Source organism: Acinonyx jubatus, chromosome A3 (genome assembly GCF_027475565.1).
Source record: "Acinonyx jubatus isolate Ajub_Pintada_27869175 chromosome A3, VMU_Ajub_asm_v1.0, whole genome shotgun sequence".
NCBI lineage: Eukaryota > Metazoa > Chordata > Mammalia > Carnivora > Felidae > Acinonyx > Acinonyx jubatus.
The window spans coordinates 89,929,001-89,954,177 of record NC_069388.1 but is presented as its reverse complement, the minus strand read 5'-3'; the positions used below and the strand labels follow the sequence as shown (position 1 = coordinate 89,954,177).

General features: G+C 44.2%; 1 long non-coding RNA gene across 2 annotated transcripts in view; it reads right to left on the bottom strand.

Moving 5' to 3' along the window:
* Positions 1-24,566, bottom strand: part of LOC106973018 (uncharacterized) — a 31,405-nt gene extending 6,839 nt beyond the window's left edge. Inside the window, exons 1-4 of one of the 2 annotated variants that reach the window (XR_003424692.2) lie at positions 23,839-24,566; positions 21,562-22,025; positions 20,537-20,678; positions 16,250-16,372 (exon numbers count right to left, since the gene is read on the bottom strand). This is a non-coding gene — a long non-coding RNA (uncharacterized LOC106973018). The remainder of the gene's footprint in view (positions 1-16,249; positions 16,373-20,536; positions 20,679-21,561; positions 22,026-23,838) is intronic. The other variant, XR_003424691.2, reaches the window with a different exon arrangement.
* Between the last annotated feature and the right edge of the window lie 611 nt (positions 24,567-25,177).

Sequence of the window (25,177 nt, the reverse complement as noted above, 5' to 3'; positions counted from 1 at the left end):
TAAGGTACACACCATTCTGACTGTGGCCCCAGTGGTGGGCTGGGGGCAGACATCAGGCCTGACTGTAGCCCCGCCCACCAACACAAGTTACTCCAGACAGCACACGGGGCAGTGCCCTGCAGTTCAGCGCCACCCCAGGGACTACCCAAAATGACGAAATGGAAGAATTCTCCTCAAAAGAAACTCCAGGAAGTAGCAACAGCTAACAAATTGATCAAAAACGATTTAAGCAATATAATGGAACAAGAATTTCGAATAATAGTTATAAAATTAATCGTTGGGCTTGAAAAAGGCAGAGAGGACAGCAGAGAATCTATTACTACAGAGATTAAGGGACTAAGAAATAGTCATGAGGAGTAAAAAAAATGCTATAAATGAGGTGCAAAATAAAATGGAGGTGACCACAGCTCGGATTGAAGAGGCAGAGGAGAGAATAGGTGAATTAGAAGATAAAATTATGGAAAAAGAGGAAGCTGAGAAAAAGAGAGAGAAAAAAATCCAGGAGTATGAGGGGGAGAATTAGAGAACTAAGTGATGCAGTCAAATGGAACAATATCCGTATCATAGGAATTCCAGAAGAAGAAGACAGAGAGGAAGGGGCTGAAGGTGTACTTGAACAAATCATAGCTGAGAACTTGCCTGATCTGGGGAAGGAAACAAGCATTGAAATCCAAGAGGCACAGAGAACCCCCTTCAGACACAACTTGAATAGATCTTCTGCATGACATATCATAGTGAAACTGGCAAAATACAGGGATAACAAGAAAATTCTGAAAGCAGCTAGGGATAAACAGGCTCTAACTTACAAATGGAGACCCATAAGACTAGTGGCAGACCTACCTACTGAAACTTGGCAAGCCAGAAAGGAATGGCAGGAAATTTCCAATGTGATGAACAGAAAAAATATACAGCCGAGAATCCTTTATCCAGTAAGTCTGTCATTCAGAATAGGAGAGATAAAGGTCTTCCCGAACAAACAAAAACTGAAGGAATTCATCACCACTAAACCAGCCCTACAAGAGATCCTAAAGGGGATTCTGTGAGTGAAATGTTGCAAGGACCACAAAGTACCAGAGACATCACTACAAGCATGAAACCTACAGACATCACAAGGACTCTAAACCCATATCTTTCTATAATAACACTGAATGTAAATGGACTAAATGCTCCAACCAAAAGACAGGGTATCCGAATGGATAAAAAAACAAGACCCATCTATTTACTGTCTACAAGAGACTCATTTTAGACCTGAGGACACCTTCAGATTGAAAGCGAGGGGATGGAGAACTATCTATCATGCTACAGGAAGTCAAAAGAAAGCTGGAGTAGCCATACTTATATCAGACGAACTAGACTTTAAATTAAAGGTTGTAACAAGAGATGAAGAAGGGCATTATATAATAATTACAGGGTCTATCCATCAGGAAGAGCTAACAATTATAAATGTCTATGTGCCGAAATATATAAAACAATTAATCACAAACATAAGCAACCTTATTGATAAGAATGTGGTAATTGCAGGGGACTTTAATACCCCACTTACAACAATGGATAGATCATCCAGACACAGAATCAATAAAGAAACAAGGGCCCTGAATGATACATTGGATCAGATGGGCTTGACAGATATATTTAGAACTCTGCATCCCAAAGCAACAGAATATACTTTCTTCTTGAGTGCACATGGAACCTTCTCCAAGATAGATCACATGCTGGGTCACAAAACAGCCCTTCATAAGTATAAAAGAATTGAGATCATACCATGCACACTTTCAGACCACAATGCTATGAAACTTGAAATCAACCACAGGGAAAAGTCTGGAAAACCTCTAAAAGCATGGAGGTTAAAGAACACTCTACTAAAGAATGAATGGGTCAACCAGGCAATTACAGAAGAAACTTAAAATATATGGAAATTGGGGCACGTGGGTGGCTCAGTCAGTTAAGCGGCCAACTTCGGCTCAGGTCATGATCTCGCGGTCCATGAGTTCAAGCCCCGCATCAGGCTCTGAGCAGGCTCTGTGCTGACAGCTCAGAGCCTGGAGCCTGTTTCAGATTCTGTGTGTCTCTCTCTCTGGCCCTCCTCTGTTCATGTTCTGTCTCTCCCTGTCTCAAAAATAAATAAAATGTTAATATATATATATATATATATATATATATATATATATATATATGGAAACAAATGAAGATGAAAATACAACAATCCAAATGCTTTGGGATGCAGCGAAAGCAGTCCTGAGAGGAAAATACATTGCAATCCAGGCCTATCTCAAGAAACAAGAAAAATCCCAAACACAAAATCTAACAGCACACTTAAAAGAAATAGAAGCAGAACAGCAAAGACACCCCAAATCCAGCAGAAGAAGAGAAATAATAAATATCAGAGCAGAAATAGACAATATAGAATCTAAAAAAACTGTAGAGCAGATCAATGAAACCAAGAGTTGGTTTTTTGAAAAAATAAAGGAAATTGATAAACCTCTAGCCAGGCTTCTCAAAAATAAAAGGGAGATGACCCAAATGGATAAAATCATGAATAAAAATGGAATTATTACAACCAATCCCTCATAAATACAAGCAATTATCAGGGAATACTATGAAAAATTATATGCCAAAAAACTGGACAACCTGGAAGAAATGGACAAATTCCTAAGCACCCACACACTTCCAAAACTCAAACAGGAAGAAATAGAAAACTTGAGCAGACCCATAACCAGTGAAGAAATTGAATCAGTTGTCAAAAATCTCCCAACAAATAAGAGTCCAGGACCAGATGGATTCCCTGGGGAATTCTACCAGACATTTAAAGCATAGATAACACCTATCCTTCTCAAGCTGTTCCAAAAAACAGAAAGGGAAGGAAAACTTCCAGACTCATTCCATGAAGCCAGCATTACTTTGATTCCTAAACCAGACTGAGACCCAACAAAAAAAAGAGAACTATAGGTCAATATCCCTGATGAATATGGATGAAAAAATTCTCAGTAAGATACTAGCAAATCTAATTCAACAGCATATAAAAAGAATTATTCACCATGATCAAGTGGGATTCATTCCTGGGATGCAGGGCTGCTTCAAGATTCGCAAATCAATCAATGTGATACATCACATTAATAAAAGAAAAGAAAAGAACCATATGATCCTGTCAATCGATGCAGGAAAAGCATTTGACAAAATTCAGCATTCTTTCTTAATAAAAACCCTTGAGAAAGTCAGGATAGAAGATACATACTTAAACATCATAAAAACCATTTATGTAAAGCCCACAGCTAATATCATCCTCAATGGGGAAAAACTACAGCTTTCCCCCTGAGATCAAGAACACGACAGGGATGTCCACTCTCACCGCTATTGTTTAACACAGCTGGAAGTTCTAGCATCAGCAATAAGACAACAAAAGGAAATCAAAGGATTCAGAATTGGCAAAGATGAAGTCAATCTTTCACTTTTTGCAGATGACATGATATTATACATGGAAAACCCAACAGACTCCACCAAAAGTCTGCTAGAACTGATACATCAATTCAGCAAAGTTGCAGGATACAAAATTAATGTTCAGAAATCAGTTGTACTCTTATACAGTAATAATGAAGCAACAGAAAGACAAATAAAGAAACTGATCCCATTCACAATTGCACCAGGAATCATAAAATACCTAGGAATAAACCTAACCAAAGATATAAAAGATCTGTATGCTGAAAACTATAGAAAGCGTATGAAGGAAATTGAAGAAGATATAAAGAAATGGAAAAATATTCCGTGCTCATGGATTGGAAGAATAAATATTGTTAAAATGTCAATACTACCCAAAGCTATCTACATATTCAATGCAATCCCAATCAAAATTGCAGCAGCATTCTTCTCGAAGCTAGAACAAGAAATCCTAACATTTGTATGGAGCCACAAAAGACCCCAAATAGCCAAAGTAATATTGAAAAGAAGACGAGAGTGGGAGGCATCACAATCCCAGACTTTAGCCTCTATTACAAAGCTGTAATCATCAAGACAGCATGGTTTATTGGCACAAAAACAGACACATAGACCAATGGAATAGAATAGAGATTCCAGAATTGGCCCCACAAATGTATGGCCAACTAATCTTTGACAAGCAGGAAAGGATATCCAATGGAAAAAAGACAGTCTCTTTAACAAATGGTGCTGGGAGAACTGGACAGCAACATACAGAAGAATGAAACTAGACCACTTTCTTACACCATTCACAAAAACAAACTCAAAATGGACAAAGGACCTGAATGTGAGACAGGAAACCATCAAAACCCTACAGCAGAAAGCAGGAAAAAACCTCTCTGACCTCAGCCACAGCAATTTCTTACTTGACACTTCCCCAAAGGCAAGGGAATTAAAAGCAAACATGAACTATTGGGACCTCATGAAGATAAAAAGCTTCTGTACTGCAAAGGAAGCAATCAACAAAACTAAAAGGCAACCAACGGAATGGGAAAAGATATTTGCAAATAACATATCAGACAAAGGGCTCGTATCCAAAATCTATAAAGAACTCACCTGAAACACAAGTAATCCAGTGAAGAAATGGGAAGAAGACATGAATAGATACTTCTGTAAAGAAGACATCCATGGGGCGCCTGGGTGGCTCAGTCAGCTAAGCGTCCGACTTCAGCTCAGGTCACGATCTCGCAGTTCGTGGGTTTGAGCCCCGCATCAGGCTCTGTGCTGACAGCTCAGAGCCTGGAGCCTGTTTCAGATTCTGTGTCTCCCTCTCTCTCTGACCCATGCTCTATCTCTCTCTGTCTCAAAAATAAATAAACATTAAAAAAAAAAAAAAAGAAGACATCCAGATTGCCAACAGGCACATGAAAAGATGCTCAACATCGCTCCTCATCAGGGAAATACAAATCAAAACCAAACTCAGATACCACCTCACACCAGTCAGAGTGGCTAAAATGAACAAATCAGGAGACTATAGATGCTGGCGAGGATGTGGAGAAACGGGAACCCTCCTGCACTGTTGGTGGGAATGCAAACTGGTGCAGCCACTCTGGAAAACAGTGTGGAGGTTCCTCAAGAAATTAAAAATAGATCTACCCTATGACCCAGCAATAGCACTGCTAGGAATTTACCCAAGGGATACAGGAGTGCTGATGCATAGGGGCACTGGTGCCCCAATGTTTATAGCAGCACTTTCAACAATAGCCAATTATGGAAAGAGCCTAAATGTCCATCAACTGATGAATGGATAAAGAAATTGTATTTTATATACACAATGGAATACTACTTGGCAATGAGAAAGAATGAAATATGGCCTTTTGTAGCAACGTGGATGGAACTGGAGAGTGTGATGCTAAGTGAAATAAGTCACACAGAGAAAGACAGATACCATATGTTTTCACTCTTATGTGGATCCTGAGAAACTTGACAGAAGACCATGGGGGAGGGGAAGGAAAAAAAAAGTTAGAGAGGGAGAGAGCCAAAGCATAAGAGACTCTTAAAAACTGAGAAAAAACTGAGGGTTGATGGGGGGGGGGGGGGGGTGAAAGGGTGGGGAGGGTGGGTGATGGGCATTGAGTAGGGCACCTGTTGGGATGAGCACTGGGTGTTGTATGGAAACCAATTTAACAATAAATTGCATATTAAAAAAATAAATTAAATTAAATTAAAGGTGCAGGAAAAATGGTTGCTTGATCTGTGTAGAATCCTTAAGAAGAAGCTACTGTATTTATATGCCTTGATATTATCAGCAAAGATGCATTTGTGATGTTAAAAATACCCCAGAAAATGAATTGAGCAGAAAGTATACAAGAAAACATCAACATCTCTGTCGACAATGTTTATGAAGGAAGAAAGTCATCCAGAATGAACAACTAAGTAAATGAACCAAGACAAGATCTGCAAAGACCTTGACTTAGGTTGTGCTATCTCCCTCTCACTTTCCCAAGGTAAGAAGAGACTGGCCACACAGGCCAGCCCAGCTGTGCACTCTCAGTGCAACAGCTCATTGTCCTGGTACCCAGTGAGGTGTGGGCCCACAAACACCTCTCCAGTAGCACCCATCAGAAATAATCCCTCATGGGGTGGTCATGTCACTGTCCCCCACCTTTGCAACATGCTTTCCTAGCAAACACTAACACTTTGAAACAAGCTGGGTTTTTTGTGTGTTTTTTAAAACTTTAAAAAAGTTTTATTTATTTTTGAGAGAGCAAGGGCACAATCAGGAGAGGGGCACAGAGAGAGGGAGAGAGAGAGAATCCCAAGCAGGCTCTGCAGTGTCCATGCAGAGCCTGATGTGGGGCTTGAACCCACAAAACATGAGGTCATGACCTGAACTGAAATCAAGAATCGGATGCTTAACCTACTGAGCACCCAAGCTCCCCTGTTTTTTTTTTTTTTCAAGAAAAAACCTTCTTGGATTCTATTGATTAGTTTTGTCTTTCCTTTTCTTTTCCTTTTTTTTTCTGAGAGAGAGATGAGGGAGAGAGTGAGAGGGAGAGAGAGAAGCAGGGCTCATGCAAGGCATGGCTAGAGCTCACCTAAAGTGGGGCTAGTGCTCACCCCATGTGGGACTCGAACTCACGAACCATGAGATCATGACCTGAGCTGAAGTCAGATGCTTAACCAACTAAGCCATCCAGGCACCCCTCTTAAAGAAATTTTAATCTCTTAGCTCCACATTAGCAAAATACCGCTTTGTAGTCATTTACAAGTCACTAGATTTAGCCTCTAGCACTAATATTCCTTTGATTAATTTATCAAAGAAGATGTGAGGGGTTGCTGATTGTGGAATGGTATTTTGTAGTGAGTACATCTTCAAAGTGGCAGAAATCTAACTAAATAGTAATCAATTAATCCTATTCCCAGGCCTTTCCTCTGAGGAGCGTTGGCATCAGCCAACCAAGGGGGTGTCTTCAGGTCAAGACCACGCTTGCAGAAACTGTGTGCTAGGTATTATTGATCCTGGTATATGCAAACAACACTGAGCTTAATAACATGTTCAAAGCTACTTTCACTCAGCTAAATGACTGATTCAAGCCAGGTCTATCAAATCCCTAAATCGGTGCTTTTCAGAGCAGGGAAGAGAGAAAATTTGGTGAACATGGAGTCTGAGGGTAGAACACCAATCCTTACCCCTTCCCAACTGCAACCAGTGACCTGGTCCACTGCATGTCTTAAGCATCTGGCTGAGATTATATTCAAAGAAATGCATTTGTTGGTTAAAAAGAAAGAAAATAAAAGAAAAACCCTACTCAGATAATTTGAGGCTGTGTTAAATAAGCATGGATGGTTATTATCAAAATTCTCAGCCTATAATAGTGATTCTCAAGTCTTGTATTCTTAAGAAGCAGCTTGGATATTTGGTTAACCTGGAGATTTATTTCTAAGCCCCACCCTCAGAGGTCTGATTGAATGGTCTGGGGAGTTTAACAGGTATCCCAGGAGAATTTGCTGCAGGTGCGGAGAGAGCTGCATTTTAAAAAACTAAGCAAAGATATTTTGAAATAAATACAAGCTGTGAGTGCAAGAAGTGGTCCAATGTTCTCCAGCGCAAGTGCCATCCCTTTGGAGAGCCCTCCTTACATGGCCCAGCAAAGCAGGGTCTTACATCCCCGATCTCCAGCCTGATTTGAGGTCTGAGAGAGAAGAGTTACTGCAATGGGAGAAAGAAGATGAGTCTTGGGATCCAGTATAAACTCCCCCACGTAAGACAGAGGCTAATGAACAAGGGACACGTAGAGAGAAAAGTTAGGGTGTTCCAAAACCAGCAGAAAGGAGACCCTCAATAAGAAGAACAAGTGAAAGAAACAAAAGAAATGAGCAAAGAAATTATCCTCCTGAAGAATATCGAGAGTATTGTTGCAGAACTCAGAGGCAGGCATAATTCTAATCTACGAATCATGGCCTAACAGCCAGCTCCAGTCCAGTCCTTTTCCACTGGGAGCCATGTTCTGAGAATCCTTCCTCCTTGGACTGAACATTGCTGACACATCCCAGAAAGGATTAAGGATAAGAATGTGAGGTCCATGAAGCAGCAGTGATAGGATTAGTGGTAGTCCCAGGTTTTTTGTTTTTTGTTTTTGTAGGAGGAGTTATATGCAGCAATCTGTAGGTAGGGGGAGTTTGAAGCTGTGTTTGCTAAGGACGTTATGAGACATTGACAAAAATTATAATCTGCATCAGATTTATCTCCCAGATAGAGATAAGTGAGAAGGGTTTGTGGTTTAAATGCCTCTCCCCAGCCACTGTGTTCTAACACATGGGATAGAACTTGATGATTGATTGGTTTTATTATCTTTCTCTGCCTTGCTGTTTCTCCCAGGAGAGAGAGAAGCTATGAAAATTCCAGTGTTGTTAAGTTTGCACTTGCCAAGGTTTGGTCCAGCTCATATCAGGGAGAGTGTGCTGTTTCTGGTGGAGCCAGGACTACCAGCCACAGACTATCTGTGCAGGTGGATCATCAAGGCCACAGACAGGCTTCAATGGGGAAGCATGGCCGACCTAGAATGACCAGTGGTCTGTGTGTGTGTTAGTAGATTGTTTCCCACAGATGCTACCAGTCCATGTAGGCCATGAGTGGTTCCCAAACGTGGCTGTTCCCTCTTAGTCCCTTGTGTGGAATTCTTCTCATATGTTTCTTATATGTCCAGAGTCCGCTGGCTTGCTGGTCATCTCCACACAATCTCCCAGGGGGATCTCAAATTTGCCATGTTCCAAATTAAATTAATCATTTCCTACCTATCCAGATACGCTCCTGTATTTCTATCTTGATGGATGAAATACTCAGCCATTCAGCTGCCCAAACCACAATGTTAGGATCCTCACTCACTCCTCCCTCTGGCCTACCCTGGATCTACCAACCAAGACCTGTCTTATTAGTTTTACTTCATAAATGTTCCTCACACCCATCCTCTCCTCTGGATCCTTTAGCCACTGCTCTGGCTTAGGTCTACATCATTTCTTCAGTAGATCTGCAATCACTTCCTTACTGATCTCTCTTCCAAAGTTTTTCAAAGGAGAAAGGGCTATTGGCATTTTGAGAAGGACAGGTGTGCAGTTGTGTACAATTTCCCAGTACTCTATGGCTTTTAGCATCCATAGATGCATGCATGACATGTGGGCCCCTCTGATTGTAAGGACAATCTCTCCTCCCACAGATGGTGCTGGAAAGGTGTTTTAGTGCTGACCAAAGACCCAGGGATATCGAGGGAGCAAAGTGGAACCATAGGAACTATCAGGGGGGAACTGAGACAAATCTGGAAGCAAGACCTATCTCCTGAGGGGACTTTTATACCCTCCTGGTGTAGGAATATGCTCCTCCAAGGGCCTCAAATACAGCAGGCATCACATTTCTGCTCTACCACGCCCTGTCCTCCTTCAGCTGTGTCTTTGGTCTCTTTCTTTTCCTCTTCTCATTCTACATATTACCCCAGGAGACTGATTTTACTTGCAAGCCCCCCGCCTCCAAGCTAGAAGCTGAATTCCCTTCAGTTTGGGTGGAAGGAAACCCCCCTAGTCTGGCAAAAAAAACACCCCCCGATATTAATTGACCTAAATCCTGGATCCCAACCTGTCAAAATATGCCAACATATGGTCCCATGGGAGGCACACCTAGGGATCCAGACACACTTGGACAGGCTACTCAAATGGGGACTTCTAAAATGATGCCAGTCTCCATGGAATACTCCTCTGCTACCCATGAAAAAGCCTGGGACAAATGGTCACCACGCTGTACAGGACCTAAGAACCATTAATGAAGCATTCATCACATTGCATTCAGCACTGTCTAACCCATACACTCTACTAGAACTCATACCCTTGGAAGCAAGATGGTTCACATTTCTAGATTTAAAAGATGCCTTCTTCTGTCTCCAGCTAGCACCTAATAGCCAACTCCTATTTGCTTTTGAATGGGAAAACCCTACCACAGGGCAAAGGAACAGTTCACTTGGACTAGACTGCCACAAGGATTCAAAAATTCACCAACCTTATTCAGTGGGGCGCTGGCATCTGATTTAGCCAGGTTTCTGGGACGGGACCTAGGATGTGTCCTCCTTCAGTATGTGGACGATCTTCTGCTAGTCAGTCCCACACAGACCCAGTGCTGGGAGTGAACCAGGGCCCTACTCAGGCTACTAGCAAGGCAGGATACCGGGTATCAAAGAAAAAGGCACAGGTTTGCCAGCAGGAAGTTAAATATTTGGGCTTTAAAATTTACCCAAGGCAAACAGTTGCTGGGAATTGAAAGGAAACAGGCAGTCTGTGCCATTCCAGCTCCCACTATCTGCCAGCAGGTCTGAGAGTTCCTGGGAGCAGCAGGATTCTGTTGAATATGGATCCCAGGGTTCTTGGAGTTGGCCAGACCTCTATATGAGGCACTAAGGGGGAGGAGAGAGCACCGCTTTTTTGGGGGAGGAGAGAGCACTCCTTTTATGGGGCCCTAATCAAGAAAAGGCATTCAAAACTATAAAAACAAAACTCTCAGAGACACCAGCCTTGGGACTCCCAGATGTATCACGAGATTTCAACCTGTTTGTACATGAGAAGGATGGGGTGACTCTGGGGGTTCTCACCCAGGAATTTGGAGCTTGGTGAAGACTAGTGGCATACCTTTCAAAGCAGACTGACTCAGTTGTAGCGGGATGGTCACCCTATCTGAGGGTCACTGGCAGCCACCACACTTTTAATCAAGGAAGCAGACAAACTCATGTTGGGGCAAAACCTAAATGTTAAGGTTCCCCATTTCTGTTGTTACCTTGATGGATGCCAGAGGGCGACACTGGCTAATGCATGCTCCGGTGATACATTATCAGGGACAGCTATGTGAGAACCGACGACTAAGATTGGAAGCTGTAAAAACTCTAAACTCTGCCACTTTCTAGTCTGCAGTGGCGGGGGCCCCCAGAACATGATTGTCTACCAGTACTTGATGAAGTCTATTCTAGCTGATCCAACCTATCAGACAGGCCCTTACAAAATCCTGACCTCGTCCAGTACACCCACAGCAGCAGCTTCATGAACAAAGGCAAAAGATACACTGGTTATGCAGAAGTCTCTGATTTTGAGGTCATGAAAGCAGCCCTTCTACAAGGATGGTCAGCCCAAAGAGCAGAACTGTGGGCCCTAAGAAGAGCACTAGAACTCAGTAAAGACAAACGGGCCAACACATACACTGACTCGCACTATGCCTTGGCCACTGTAGATGTACATGGGGCTCTATACAAGGAGAGAGGACTTTTGACTGCAGGAGGAAGAGAGATCAAAAATTGGGAAGAAATCCTAAATGCCCTATTAAGGGCAGTCTGGGAACCGAGGGAGGTGGCAGCCATCCACTGCAAGGGACACCAAGGAGGAAAGGACTCAGTGTCAGAAGGTAACCGATGAACCGACACCACAGCTAAACAAGCAGTGGGAAAACAAACAACAACCTCAACAATCATGCTGGCCTCAGAACTGCCAACTTCCCCAAGGTACACAATCCATGAAACAAAATGGGCACAATAGGAAAAAGGAGGACAGACAAAAGACAGATGGTGAGTACTTCCAGACCAGAGAGTCTATACATACTGGAGCAGCTAGCCCATCAGGTGGTTCTCCAACAGCAGGAGCTCACCCACTTAGGAATAACTGCCCTTGAAACCTTATTGAGTTGTTACTATGTAATTGCTCAACTCCTGTCCCTCTGTGCCTTAGTCTTTCAATGCTGCCTCCTCTGTGCTCAAAATAATGCCAAACAAGTCCCCACTGGGCCCATGGAAATCCAATGCTGTGGTCAGGCACACTGCGAAGATTTAGAGGTAGGCTTTACCGAAATAAGACCCAGTAAAGGATACAAATATCTTTTGGTATTCATCTGCATGTTTTGGGGCTGGGTTGAAGCCTATCCCACATACACAGAAAAGGCAAGAGAAATAACCAAGGCCCTGCCAAGGGATATCATTCCCAGACATGGTATGCCGTTAACCATAGGCTCAGACAACGGCCCAGATTTCGTGGCCGAGGTGGTGCAGCAAGTAGCCAAGCCCTAGGTATCCAATGGAACTTACATGCAGCTACCAGCCCCAGAGTTCAGGGAAAGTGGAATGTATGAACCGGACCCTTAAATCAGCCATGGCAAAACTATGTCAGGAAACTAACTTGCCCTGGCCAGATATACTAACTCTTCTCTGAATATGTTCTACACGCTGGGCAAAAATGGGATTCTTCCCATTTGAGATCCTATATGGAAGACCCTTCCACTAGCCAAATTCAAGGGGGACCTGACAGAGCTATGGAATTTAGAAATACAAAAACAACTACAAGGACTAGAGAAAACTATATTTGAGACACATAGATGAGTGACAGAATACCTATTTCCCTAGGAATAACTGTACACCTCCACAAACCTGGGGATCAGGTTTGGATAAAAGATTGGAAGAAGGAACCCACTTACACCTACCTTGAAGGGTCCTTATTTAATTGTGCTAACCACGCCCACAGTTCTCAAGGTTGCAGGACTAACCACCTGGATCCACCATTCCCGAGTAAAGGCAGACCACCTGTCACCTGACAACCACTCGAAATGGAAAGTAACTGCTAACCAGGATAATCCTCTCCAGACCCCCCTTAAGAAGATAGCAGACGATAAGTGGCCTGCAGCCAACACCTGAGAACTCTGTGTAACCAGAAGCTTGAGGAAAATCAAGCAACTTAAATGAACTACAACAAATCGTTCTTTCTCAGATTTCCTTGTCATCCCCTACCTACTTCTCTTTCCATACTTGTTGCTATACTCTTTGCTGTAGGGCTGGACCTGCTAACTGCCGAAAGGGGAGGACTATGTCTTTTCCTACGTGAAGAATGTTGCTTCTATGTCAACCAATTGGGGATAGTCCGAAAATGGTCCAGCAGTTAAGGGAGTGAATCAACAAAGACAGGAATTAGCAGAGTCATGGAACTCTTGGAGCAACTTATGGAATTGGGCATCTTGGCTCCTCCCTTTAGCTGTCCTCCCCTAATGCTTTTCAGAGCCCTCCTGTGTGGTCCTTATATTCTTAATATGCTAACCAGGCTTGTTTCTTCTCATCTAGAAGTTATAAAACTCCAGATGATGCTCCAGTTGGACCATCCTAGCTGTTGCTACTCTCCTTTGGATGATGAAGAACCCTAACTGCCTCACCCCTCCCTTCAGCGTCCCTGTCCAGCAGGAAGAATCCAGAATGGTCTTTGCCCCTCCTCCCATGGCAGCAAAGGGTTCCCTGGCCCCCACAAACTGATTTTCTGTAAGTCTGCCACAGCAGCTTGAGAATTAAGAGGGGGAAATGAGAAGAAAATCTAGTAAAAACAAGATAAAAGGGGCCAGCCAGATGTCCAAGGCTGGATACTCCTCCTGCATACTTTTGGCTTCTGTAATCTTGTTTGCCTCCTATGTCCACCAACTGCCCAAGTACCATTGATAAGTGTCCCCTCCCCCCTTTCTTTTGTCTCTCAACCCCCTACCATCCCAGCCATAAAAGGAGGCCGATGTCAAGTTTCAGGGCTCAGACTTTGGAGGTGACTCTGCTGGGCCAGCACAAGTGCACAATAAACAGTCTTCTCTGATTCCCTGAGTGCATGTCGCTTGTCTTTTCCTGGGTGCCGAGTATTTGCTGTAACACAAGGTGGGCTCAGAGAAAGAAAGTGTGGGGCAGGCAGTACCCTCTGGCCTCTTTAGGTCTTAAGCTTATAGTATTGGGGCTCTGCTGAGGCTGTTTAAAATGGTAGGCTAGACAAAGGGGTTCCAGGTGGAAAGACAGACATCCAGTATGGATTTGACAAATTTCTTTTTTTTTTAGTAGTATTTTTTAAGTTCGGCAGCGGGGGGTGGGGGGTGGGGTGGGCAGAGAGAGAGAAGGAGAGAATCCCAGCCAGGCTCTGCACTGTTATCACAGAGCTGGACGTGGGACTTGAACTCACAAAACATGAAATCATGACCTGAGATGAAATCAAGAGTCAAACCCTTAACAGACTGAGCCACCCAGGTACCCCTTGACAAACTTCTTAAGAACTAAACCTGGCAGACAGAGTAGTAGAAACCAACTTGGGATCTTTATTTCAAACATTACTCACAGTATGCCCTCAACAAAAGTTAGTTCAAGAATTTAGAGGCACCTGGGTGGCTCAGTCAGTTAAGCGACCAACTATGGCTCAGGTCATGACCTCACAGTTTATGGGTTTAAGCCCTGCATCAGACTCTGTACTGACAGCTTGGAGCCTGGAACCTACTTCAGATCCTGTATCTCTCTTTCTCCCTGCCCCTCCTCCACACATGCTCTGTCTCTCAAAAATAAATAAACATTAAATAAAAAAATTTTTTTAAATGAACATGATAGAAATGTGGTAAAAAAAAGAAAAAAAATAGGACATAAAAACTCAAGTTTACAAAATTTCTTTCTTTTTTTTTAATGTTTATATATTTTTGAGAGAGAGAGACAGAGAGACAGTGCAAGTAGGGAAGGGGCAGAGAGAGAGGGAGACACAGAATCCAGAAACAGTCTCCAAGCTCTGAGCTGTTCAGCAGAGAACCAAATGTGGGGCTCAAACTCATAAATCAGGAGATCATGACCTGAGCTGAAGTTGGACACTTAACCAACTAAGCCACCCAGGCGTCCCATACAAAATTTCTTTCTTTTTTTTTTTTAAGTTTGTTTATTTATTTTGAGAGAGACAGAGACAGTGTGAGTGGAGGATAGAGAGCGAGAATCCCAAGCAGGTTCCAATCTGCCAGTGTAGAGCCTGTTGCAGGACTCCAACTCATGGAACCGTGAGATCGTGACCTGAGCCAAAACCAAAAGTCGGATGCTTAACTGACTGCGTCACCTGGGTGTCCCTCAAATTTACAGAATTTAAAAGCAGATAGTATGGGGACTGAGTAGGTCCTAGGGGAATTACTATGTGGACCCACAACAAACATTTAGTGAGCACTTACTGGGTGTCAAACATGCTAGGAACTGGAAATGAATGGTGGAATAAGACATCCTTGGCCTCCTGGAGGTGCTGTTATAGAGCATGCCTTTCTCATAGGGCATGAATCCTCCCTTTCTCTTTCTTCTCTACTAGGGATTTTCTGACCATCCTTCCAGACTAAATTCAAATCTTACTTGCTCTATGAAACCCTGTCCAACAGCTCTACGAAAAAAGAAAATTATCTCTTTCTTCTCTTTGCTTCTAGAGCATTCTTTTAAACTTGTTTTATGTTTTTTGTGCTTTATTGCTATTATATGTTTCTATTTTTGTCTCCTCCACAGAGTGTGTGTAAGAGAAACACTTTGTGCTGTTTGGATTTGACTCTGTTAGATTCATGATGTTAATTAAAATTTGACTCACAAGTGGGTTTTGAAAGCAGTAGATTGTGAGCAGTATATTTTAAAAATGGAGAAGAGAACAGAAACCATCAAAGTGATCCAGACATTATGAGGATGAATAACGTCTCATGAAATTTGTTTCTGTAATCTATTTGGTTGTCCTGAGTCACAATAAAATGTTCTTATTGAGGATAAGTAAAATACCAAACAAACAAACAAACAAACAAATAAATGGAGGCTCAGAGAGTTGGCGTAGACCCTAGGAAGAAAACTATATCCGGAGATTCTGAATCTTTCAAACTATGACGGGATCTGCACCATACAGAGAGCAATGGGCCAACTGATACAAGTTCATAGCTTAAATGAGCAAATAAAAGAACCAAGGGTTTTGATGGAGGCAACAAACTATGTCTGTGAAGATGGTAAATATTTTAGATTTTGTGGGCTATAAGGTGTCTGTCATAACTACTCAACTCTGCCATGGTAAGGCCAAAGGAGTCACAGACAATATGTAAATGAACGAATGTAACTGGATTCCAATAAAATTTGAATTTCGTATATATTCAGGTGTCATGAAATATTCTTCTTCTTTTGATTTTTCCAATTATTTAAGAATGTGAAAGCCATTCTTAGCTAATCATGTTTTAAAATATACCATTTCTTTTAAGTAAAATGTTTATTTATTTATTTTTGAGTGAGAGAGAGTGTGAGTGGGGAAGGGGAAGAGAGAGAGGGAGACAGAGAATCCTGACCAGGCTCCTCACTGTCAGCACAGAGCCCAATGTGGGGCTCGAACTCATGAACCATGAGATCATGACCTGAACCGAAACTAACAGTCAGATGATTTACCCACTAAGCCACCCAGGCGCTCCTAAAATATACCAGTTAATAGAAAATATGAGGTCTAGTAAGGTCTACACATCAGATGACTGCCACTAAAAAGACAGTTTGTTACTCACAGTTCCCAAGAGGAAAGGGTCCATCATGTCAAGGGATGGGGGGAGGGGAGAGCACACAGGAAGCACTAGGGTCACTCCAGAGAACAGGGAGAAATTGCAGGCAAAATCCCTTTTTTCTGGTTTCTATGGGAAGGAATGAGTGAGTCAGGGTAAGCGTGCTTAGGATTGGCTAGTTTGAATAATTTCAGCAGGCTCTGGGGCACAGGGTCTGTCCCTGGTTATCTAGTACCTGGCCCTGGGGGGATTAGGGCAGGTGGATAGTGGCCTGGAGTGTGAGAGCCCAATAAAGGGGATGGTTGGGTGTGTGGGCTCTAGACTGGTTGGTTTGTATTTGAACAGTGTGCTCATATGTCTTTAAGAATTGACTAATTCAGGGAAGGCCAGGGTCCAGGTGTCAGAGCATCAGAATACAGAAAATAAAAGACATGGTTAACACACATGGACCATGTGAAAACAGGGGCAGGAGGGGCACATGGGTGGCTCAGTCATTTAAGTGTCTGACTCTTGATTTCAGCTCAGGTCATGATGGTTTGTGGGATCCAGTCCTGTGTGGGCTCTGACAGTGTGGAGCCTGCTTGGGATTATCTGTCTCCCTCTCTTTCTCTGCCCCTCACCTGCTCAAGCAATTGATCTCTCTCTCTCAAAATAAATAAATATACATTAAAAAAATTAAAAACAAAATAGAAGGCAGGCCAGATTTGGCCCATGGGCTATAGATTGCCATCCCATGGGTTAAGAGCCCAAAGATAACGTTGAATGTCACACACGCAGTTGTTGTGAAAAATAAGTATTTTATAGCAAATTAATAAATGTGCCAAATCATGAAGCTTCTTGATTCTTGCACATAAACATTAAAGAGAGAAATCATAATTTAGGATAGTAAGAAACACCTGCATCCATTCAAACTTAAGGAAGACCTCATCTTATTTGGCCTATGTATTCTGTTCATTCTGCCCCTCTAGTCCTCAGAACATGATATTCCCTAACCTGCACTATCTGTCTTTACTGAGAAGGGCAATAGCTAGAACAGAACTAGGAATTCTCAAAGTAGTTGTCAACATGGTTATACCTGCGCAAGCCCTCTAGTAGAATATTAGTGAAATCTCTGTCATCTCATCATTTTACCCAAGACTAAATTAAAGTTTTTAGAGTTCATAATCTAATTATACCATTGTGAATCCCTGAAGGCAAGGATACTGTTTTCCTTCCCATTACTTCCTCCTCCTCCTCCTCCTCCTCCTCCTCCTCCTCCTCGTCCTCCTCCTTTAGAGTAGAATTTAGTGATTTATCACTTACATACCACACCGAGTGCTCGTCCCAACAAGTGCCCTCCTTAATGCCCACCACGCATTTAGCCCATCCCCCCCCCACCCAACACTTTTCCAGCAACCCTGTTTGTTCTCCATATTTAAGAGTCCCTTATGGTTTGCCTCCTTCTCTGTTTTTATCTTATTTTTCCTTCCCTTCACCCATGTTCATCTGTTTTGTTTCTTAAATTCCAAATATAAGTGAAATCATATGATTTTTATCTTTCTCTGAGTTATTTTGCTTAGCATGTTGTTGCAAATGGCAAGATTTCATTCTTTTTGATTGCCAAGCAATATTCCATTGTATATATATTACATCTTCTTTATCTGTTCATCAGTCAATGGACATTTGGGCTCTTTCCATAATTCGGCTATTGTTGATAGTGCTGCTATAAACATTGGGGTGTATGTGCCCCTTCGAATCAGCATTTTTGTTTCCTTTGGATAAATACCTAGTAGTACAATTGCTGATTTGTGGGGTAGCTCTATTTTTAATTTTGTGGGGAACCTCTATACTATTCTCCAGAGTGGCTGCACCAGTTTGCACTCTCACCAGCAGTGCGAAAGTGCTTCCCTTTCTCCACATTCCCGCCAACATCTGTTGTCTCCTGATTGTTCATTTTAGCCATTCTGACAGCTATGATGTGGCATCTCATTGTGGCTTTGATTTGTATTTCCCTGATGATGAGCGATGTTGAGCATTTTTCATATGTCTGTTAGCCATCTGGATGTCTTCTTTGGAAAAGTGTCTATTCATGGCTTCTGCCCATTTCTTCACTGGATTATTTGTTCATTGGGTGTTGAGTTTGATAAGTTCTTTATAGATTTTGGATACTAACCCTTTAACTGATACGTCATTTGCAAACATCTTTTCCCATTCTGTGTCTCCCTCTCTCTCTCTGCTCCTCCCCCATTCACATTCTGTCTCTGTCTCTCTCTCAAAAATAAACATTAAAAATTAAAACTTAAAAAATGAGTTTTTAAAAAAACTACGTATGTGTTCATTTCATAATGAAATAAGAAACGGATGCACAGTCCACACCCAGCTCTTCTCTCCATCCTGTGCCTTTTGTGGAGTGTTGCTGGACAGCTGTAGTATAGTGCCCAGCATGTGGGCTCCAGAGCCACAGTACTAGGGTTCATATGCTGTGCCTTGTGACTTTGGGTCTCAGTTTCCTCATATGGAAAATGGGGATAGTAATAGCACCCATCTCCTATAATTGCTCTGAAGACGTGATGAACAAATACATGCACAATATTCAGAATGGTGTCGGCAACACAGTAAGGCCCAAATCAGTGTTAACTATCATTACTATTTGTACATGATGTTAATACCTAAAAGAAAACATAGCAAGCATAATGACATGAAATGGTTATAAAAGTCTGCTTACAGTGTTGTGTTGAGTTGTGACACAGGTTAGAAGACTTTCCATTCAAAATAACAAAAAAAAAAATAGTTGTGTTGCTCAAAACCATACTCTAGCTATAGGAAGATCCTGGTTCTGCAAACCATGTCCTTCCAGGCTCTGGAAGGCCTGCGTTTGGCTCTGTTTAGACTGCCCTCTGGTGGAGAGCTTGCAAGAGGGCTGGAGGCTACAGGACCACCATATTCTCACTTAACACAACAAAACAAAAATACATAGACAAACTCCCCTTCACTGCTTGCAGAAAGTGATTTTTTAATGGAACTGTCTCATTAGCCAACAGCCCGCAGCATGGGTTGTGGTGTGGACTCCGGGTTCTGATTGTCAAGTATGCCCTCCTTGTGAGGCCCACTGAGCTCTGCCATGCTTTTCAGTGCACAAAGCATTGCTTTAATCCTTACCAATGTGCGATGGGCACATTGATCCCCATTTTAATGATGAGGACACTGAGATTTATAGAAAACCAATGACATGCTCAACATCACACATCAATAATGTATTGGGTTGTCTGCTATTTTTTTTTTTTTTTTTTGAGAGAGAAGGGGGGTGGGGAGAGAATCTCAACCAGGCTCCATGCTCAGCACAGAGTCTGAGACAGGGCTCAGTCCCACAACCCTGGGATCATGACCTGAGCCAAAATCAAGAGTTGGGTGCTTAACTGACTGAGCCACCCAGGTGCCCCTGGGTCATCCATTATTCACTGTGCCAAGTAGACCCAGGGACAAGGAGCTGAATAATCCCCTCACAAGGGCTCAGGGAGTGCTATGAGAAAACCATTACATTTAATGGTTGCTGGGGTAAGAGCTGGCCCAGTGGCCTGGGGGAATGGTCAGAAATGGCACTTATACAGACCTGGAAGAGTCTTATACAGTCCCCAGGAAGAGTCCCCAGAAGTGGAGCAACTGAACTCAGTCTTGAAATAGGAGTAGCACCTTGCCAGATGACAACATCTGGGGAATATAGGCCTCCTGAAAGGCCTGGGGAGTAAAATCTCCCCTGTAATATAATACCTTGTAAGACACATGGGACCCAGCATAAACTATAATATACATTTAATCTTTTTACTTTGATCATTAAGTTTAAATTTTTAAAATTATTACTTTTTCACAATTTGAGTTCATTATTAAAATTCTGAAAATTACAGAAACACAAATAATAAATATTTTGGTTTACATATTTCAGATCCTTTTTGTCTGCATAAAGAACAGTGTATATATCAACCCAACGAGAAGTCAGAAACATTCTCCTGTGTCAACACACATGCACATTCAACACATTCTTAACGTTTGCCGAGGGTTAAATCTCATAGTTGCACCACAATTCATTTGGCTGCTACCCTGCTGGTGGACATTAGGGCCATTTACTGAACAACTCAGAAGCTATGCCAAGCTGAGCTGGAGAATGGGGCCGAGATACAAGCAAGCTGGGGACAAATCAAGTAATAATTACTCAGTGACCCACCCTTGCCTTTCTTATAAGTTATTTGCCTTAGATTTAACTGAGATTTTGAAAACTCATCTGGGTATTTTGCAAGAAGAACAAATAAGCAGAAGTACCCTTTGAAACCTTAAATGTAGACGTGGGTTGTATGCAGTGAAATCTCAGAGCCGGGCTGAAGTGGCCCCTGGGAACAGGTGTGTGTGTGAAGGCACCAGACTGGTGATCTTCCTGAGGATGAGTTCGTTATGGGAGTAGAACCTGAAATGGAATATAACCCTGTTTTAAAAAAGAAACAAAAATATTCCGATGTCACTTTATCTTGTTTTGAAAATGAAATTTGTGTCTACAAAAGTGTGGTGTGCTTATATTCTAATGAAGCCTTACAAGATTTTCTGAGCTCCAACATAGACATGAGTACTTTAAAGACTCCCAATGGTGTGACCTTGAAATCAACACACCTTGGCTACTTCTTCCCCCTCTTCCCCTTTTCTTCACCCTCTCCCAGTTGCTTGATTACCAACTTTGTGCCAGATGTATTGCAGGCACTGGGGATACATATGGAAACACACAGACCTTACCTGTGAAGACCTTCTGCACAGTCCCTGGGCCAATGGCAAATCTACAAATGTGCATGTGAGGGCCGTGTGTGTAGGTCTGAGGGAAGCAAGTACAACGGTGTCGATGGAGGTCAAAGAGCTTTACAGAGCAGCTGACGTTTGAGCAGAATCTTGCCAGGAAGCAAGGGGGAGATGCTTGTGCAAAGGCACCAAGGGTGAAATCATGAGAAGTACACAGAGAGAAGTACATGGCACCCGGAGTGCTGGAGGTGCAGCCAAGGCTGGAGAGTGAACAGGGCTTTCTACAGAGACAGACTCAGCCTTTCTGCCACACCCAGTGAGGAGGCATCAAAGGACTTAGTGAAGAAATTACAGTATGTGATCACTCATGATCTTTCTTGGTTCCTTGCCTGCAAGCATACTCCACCCTGAAATGGCCTTCCCAATCCCATCTTCCTCTTCATCTGGCTAACTCCGATTCATTCTTTACGTTTCAGCTCAAAGGTCACTTCCCCCAAGAGTCTCTACCAGAGACATCCCTTCTAGTTCTGACACCGCTACTCAGTACCCACGTCACGGCCTACCGTGATGGGCCTCCGTCACCTGTAAAACGAGGATCACAACACTGTCCCACTTCTAGGCAGGGACAGGATGTGAGGAGGAAGGGAAAGGGATTGCAGACGATGGTTACTGTTGATTGGTCTGTCCCTGGAAACACGACAGCAACAGGGAGATGACTGTGGAGGCAGGTTGCAGTCCTGAGAAGACTGGATGTTGGGTGGGGGGCTGCTCAGGGGCAGAGGTGGGATATGAGTCATTGGGGGAAGAGTTGGTACCTCGCAGATGGTTTGGGGATGGCGATGGGGCAGAGAGAGAGAGCTGAGAACCGCTGTGACAGGGAGAATCAGGGAAGTTCAGGCCCAGAACTGCCTCTTCAGCCTCCTCCCCAGGCCCTGAAGAGCATCACCAGGTTTGGGGCAGCCCCTGGAGAGTGGTGTCCTCTAAGAGCTGGGCAGAGCCTCATGGGGCAGGCTGTCACCATGGAGTCCTCAATGAAGAGAGGAAGAGAGAGAGAGGGAGCACCTCAGATCTCTGAACTCAAGAGCACCCAGTCTGCCGTGATCCCCAGCGTGTGGGCTACTTCCTGTTCCCACTAAGGGTCACAGTGGAGGCACTAAACTTTCTCTAGCAGGCTCTGGAGGGTAGAAGATGTAGCTCCTCAGCAGGGAGTGATGCAGATGGAGTGCCCGGTAATGATTTGTTGCATATATTGCAACTTCTATGTTGAACAAACCCAAGTGGGACATAATCAAAATATATGTTTATTTTTGTTCTACCACCTTTTAAAATTTGCCTGGGACCCTTGACTTTTCCACTCTCACTCGGACCATAACAGTCTTGCAATCACTTCAGTTGAGAACAGTCTCACTCAAATAATTAGAAAGGCTGATTTGTGTAATAATAATAATAAAAATCAGGATAGAAATTAGCATTTAATCTTGCTCCCTCCTCCTAGCTATAGCAGGAGGTTGGTGAAAACCTGCTGTCTAAGAGGCAGGTGGTCAGCTTCTAACTTTCTCGGTTTCTGTCCCCACGACTTGCTAATGAAGGTTGGCAATCGGGGGTGGGGGGGGGTTGGTGGTGGTGGTGAGGTAATTAGGGTCTCTGGTGGTGGGACTGTGTCTGAGGGATCCTCCTCAGGAGGCAGGTACCTGAAGCAGAATCTTCCCCCTTGTGGACCTGCAGGGACTCTTCAAAGACCCTCTGCATCTCCCTCGGACCACAGCCCCCGTGAAGTGGGCAGTGTGTTCCGTCTCTTTTGATGTTCTCCTGCGCCCCTGGCTGGTGGGTGGCCCACCGCGCATGGAATCTCACTGTTGGGGACCCCTCGGCCTCCCAGACTCTGCTCGCTGGCAGAGTTTAAAAACCTCCCTGGCCGGGTTCTTCCAAGTCTGGGAAGCCCTCGCAGATCCTCACTGATGAGTCCCGGGACAGCAGCTGTCACTTGCAGCCTCTTCTGTCCTGTGCTGCTGCCCTGGACGCCTCAGCAATCAGAGCACCTCTTGCACGGCCCCGGCCCCCACCCCTGCAGCCCCCACCCCTGCAGCCCCCACCCCTGCAGCCCCCACCCCTGCCCCTGTGGGAACACAGCGCACTGGGATGTCCTGCTGCAGTCCGGGAAGGCCCCTCCTCAGGCTGGAGGGGAGGAAGCCTCCCCCCAACACTCCTCGAAGACGGAAATGCACCCTTGGCTACAGTGCCCTCCAGAGAAATCTTTTCACAGCTCCTCCCCTCCTCTCCAGGCACTGCACAGACCCTTCTGTGTTCCCAGTTAGGGGACAGGGCTCGGGGATCACAGAACCTGCTCCAGGAGATGTCCTCTGAATTGTAGATACGGGGAGCTGGCTCACACGGAGCTGGCTCACACCCAACTCTGCGGCGCCCGGTGAGACTACGACAGGAAAAGTCCCATCTGCCAGCTCTGTTACAAGTGTAGCTGAAAACGCTGGCAGGTGGAGTGTCAAGTTCAGACACTCTCAGTTCACTGCTCCTCTGCTCTCGCCCCCCTCGCTCACAAAATGTCTGTTCTGAGAATCAGGAACCCGGAACCACCCGGGGACGGGACAGCCTAACTAACATCTAAGCAGTCCTTATTCATTCACTTTAATGGCCTTTGAGTCATCAATTTTCAGGTGAGGCTATCGGCTGGGACTAAATTCAACTGAGTATGGAAGTGGGTAGGACTGCCCACAAACTTGCTGTGCAAAAGCGGGCACATCTCTTTCGTTTTCCAACACATGGCAAGTAACCTCCACCTACTGAGCAGAAAACGGGCATCTCCTTGAGGTCAGCCCCCTCACCTGTCAGAGAAGGTGGGAGAAGGTCAGGGCGTGCGAGAGTCGGCCTCAGAATCCGCGGCGCCCGCCGCCGCCGCCGCTTCCCGGCGCTGCCACACGGTGGCGCCGTTGAAGGACTCGCCGCCTCCACAAAGCGGCTTTTGTCCGCGTCCCCGCGCAGCCGCTCAGGTTCTCCGGGGCGGATGACCCCATTCCCTCAGCGGTAACCTCAGCTAGGGGTGACCCCCACTTGAGCTCACGAGGTTGCAGCTCAGCTGAGTTCTGCCTCCAGTGTTTTTTCACAGCCGCCGTCCAGGTGCCAGCTGGTCCCTGGAGCCCCAGGGCCGCACAGGCTGCCGCGAATCCTAACGAGCCTTTGTTTTCAACTGGAAACACAAAGCGAGCTCTATCACCTCCCCTGTCTGGACAGAGGGCTTACTGGCATCCATCTAGACTTCTGAGAAAATTACCCTCGGTGACTCGTGAGGGGAGTCCAGGATGCCCTATCTCTTCCCTGCTGCTCTCCTCCACCTCTGCTCAACAGCCCATGAAGGCCACCACGCTGGTTTTGTCTGAGTCTACAGGCCAAAAGAGAAGTTGGTACTTTTCCCATGAAAGCAGGGGACGACAAGTGTAATCTTTTAATCTCTCGCAGGCACCCCTCTTGTAAGTCGCTCTGCCTCAAAGTAAAACTGTGTCTAACATGCTTTAAAATCTAGAACAGTCCGTGGCCCTGACCTTCAGAGCAGACCTCTGGGAGCACATTTGAAAAGGGTGCAGAGGTACAACCTCTCCGACTTAAGGAAGTGACTTTAGATTCCAAGGGCTTGCTCATGCATGGCAATTAGTTTTTTAAGCTTGCAAGAGCAAAGGGTAGACTCCATTCAGATGCAGAGTGGGGAACCCAGTGGTTTCTGTTGTTGTTGTTGTTGTTGTTGTTTTCAGAGATGGAAGTCACAGAGTGCTGGATATCACACCAGTGACTAAACCACCCCTTCCTTACCTTTACTCAATAGGAGCCAGGCACCCGAGGGAGCAGAGGCCTCCCAGGGTGGGATGATACATCCCAGTATCCAGGATAACACTGGCTGCCATCTTTGAACATGGGCTATACTCAAAGTATCTGGGGTGGGTGGGGGTGACATACTTTGCATATGTTATTTCTAATCCTCCTGACCAGGCTATTTGGTAAGTATTTATTACCCCCCTTTTACAGATGAGGAAAGTGGCCCAGAGAAGTTAAGTAACCAGTCCAGTGTCACACAGCTCATTATTAGTGGAGTTGGGATTCAAACCCAGATCTTAGGACTCTACAACTCATCCTTGTCCCATAATGCTATGCTGCCTCTTGGGAATGGTGTCT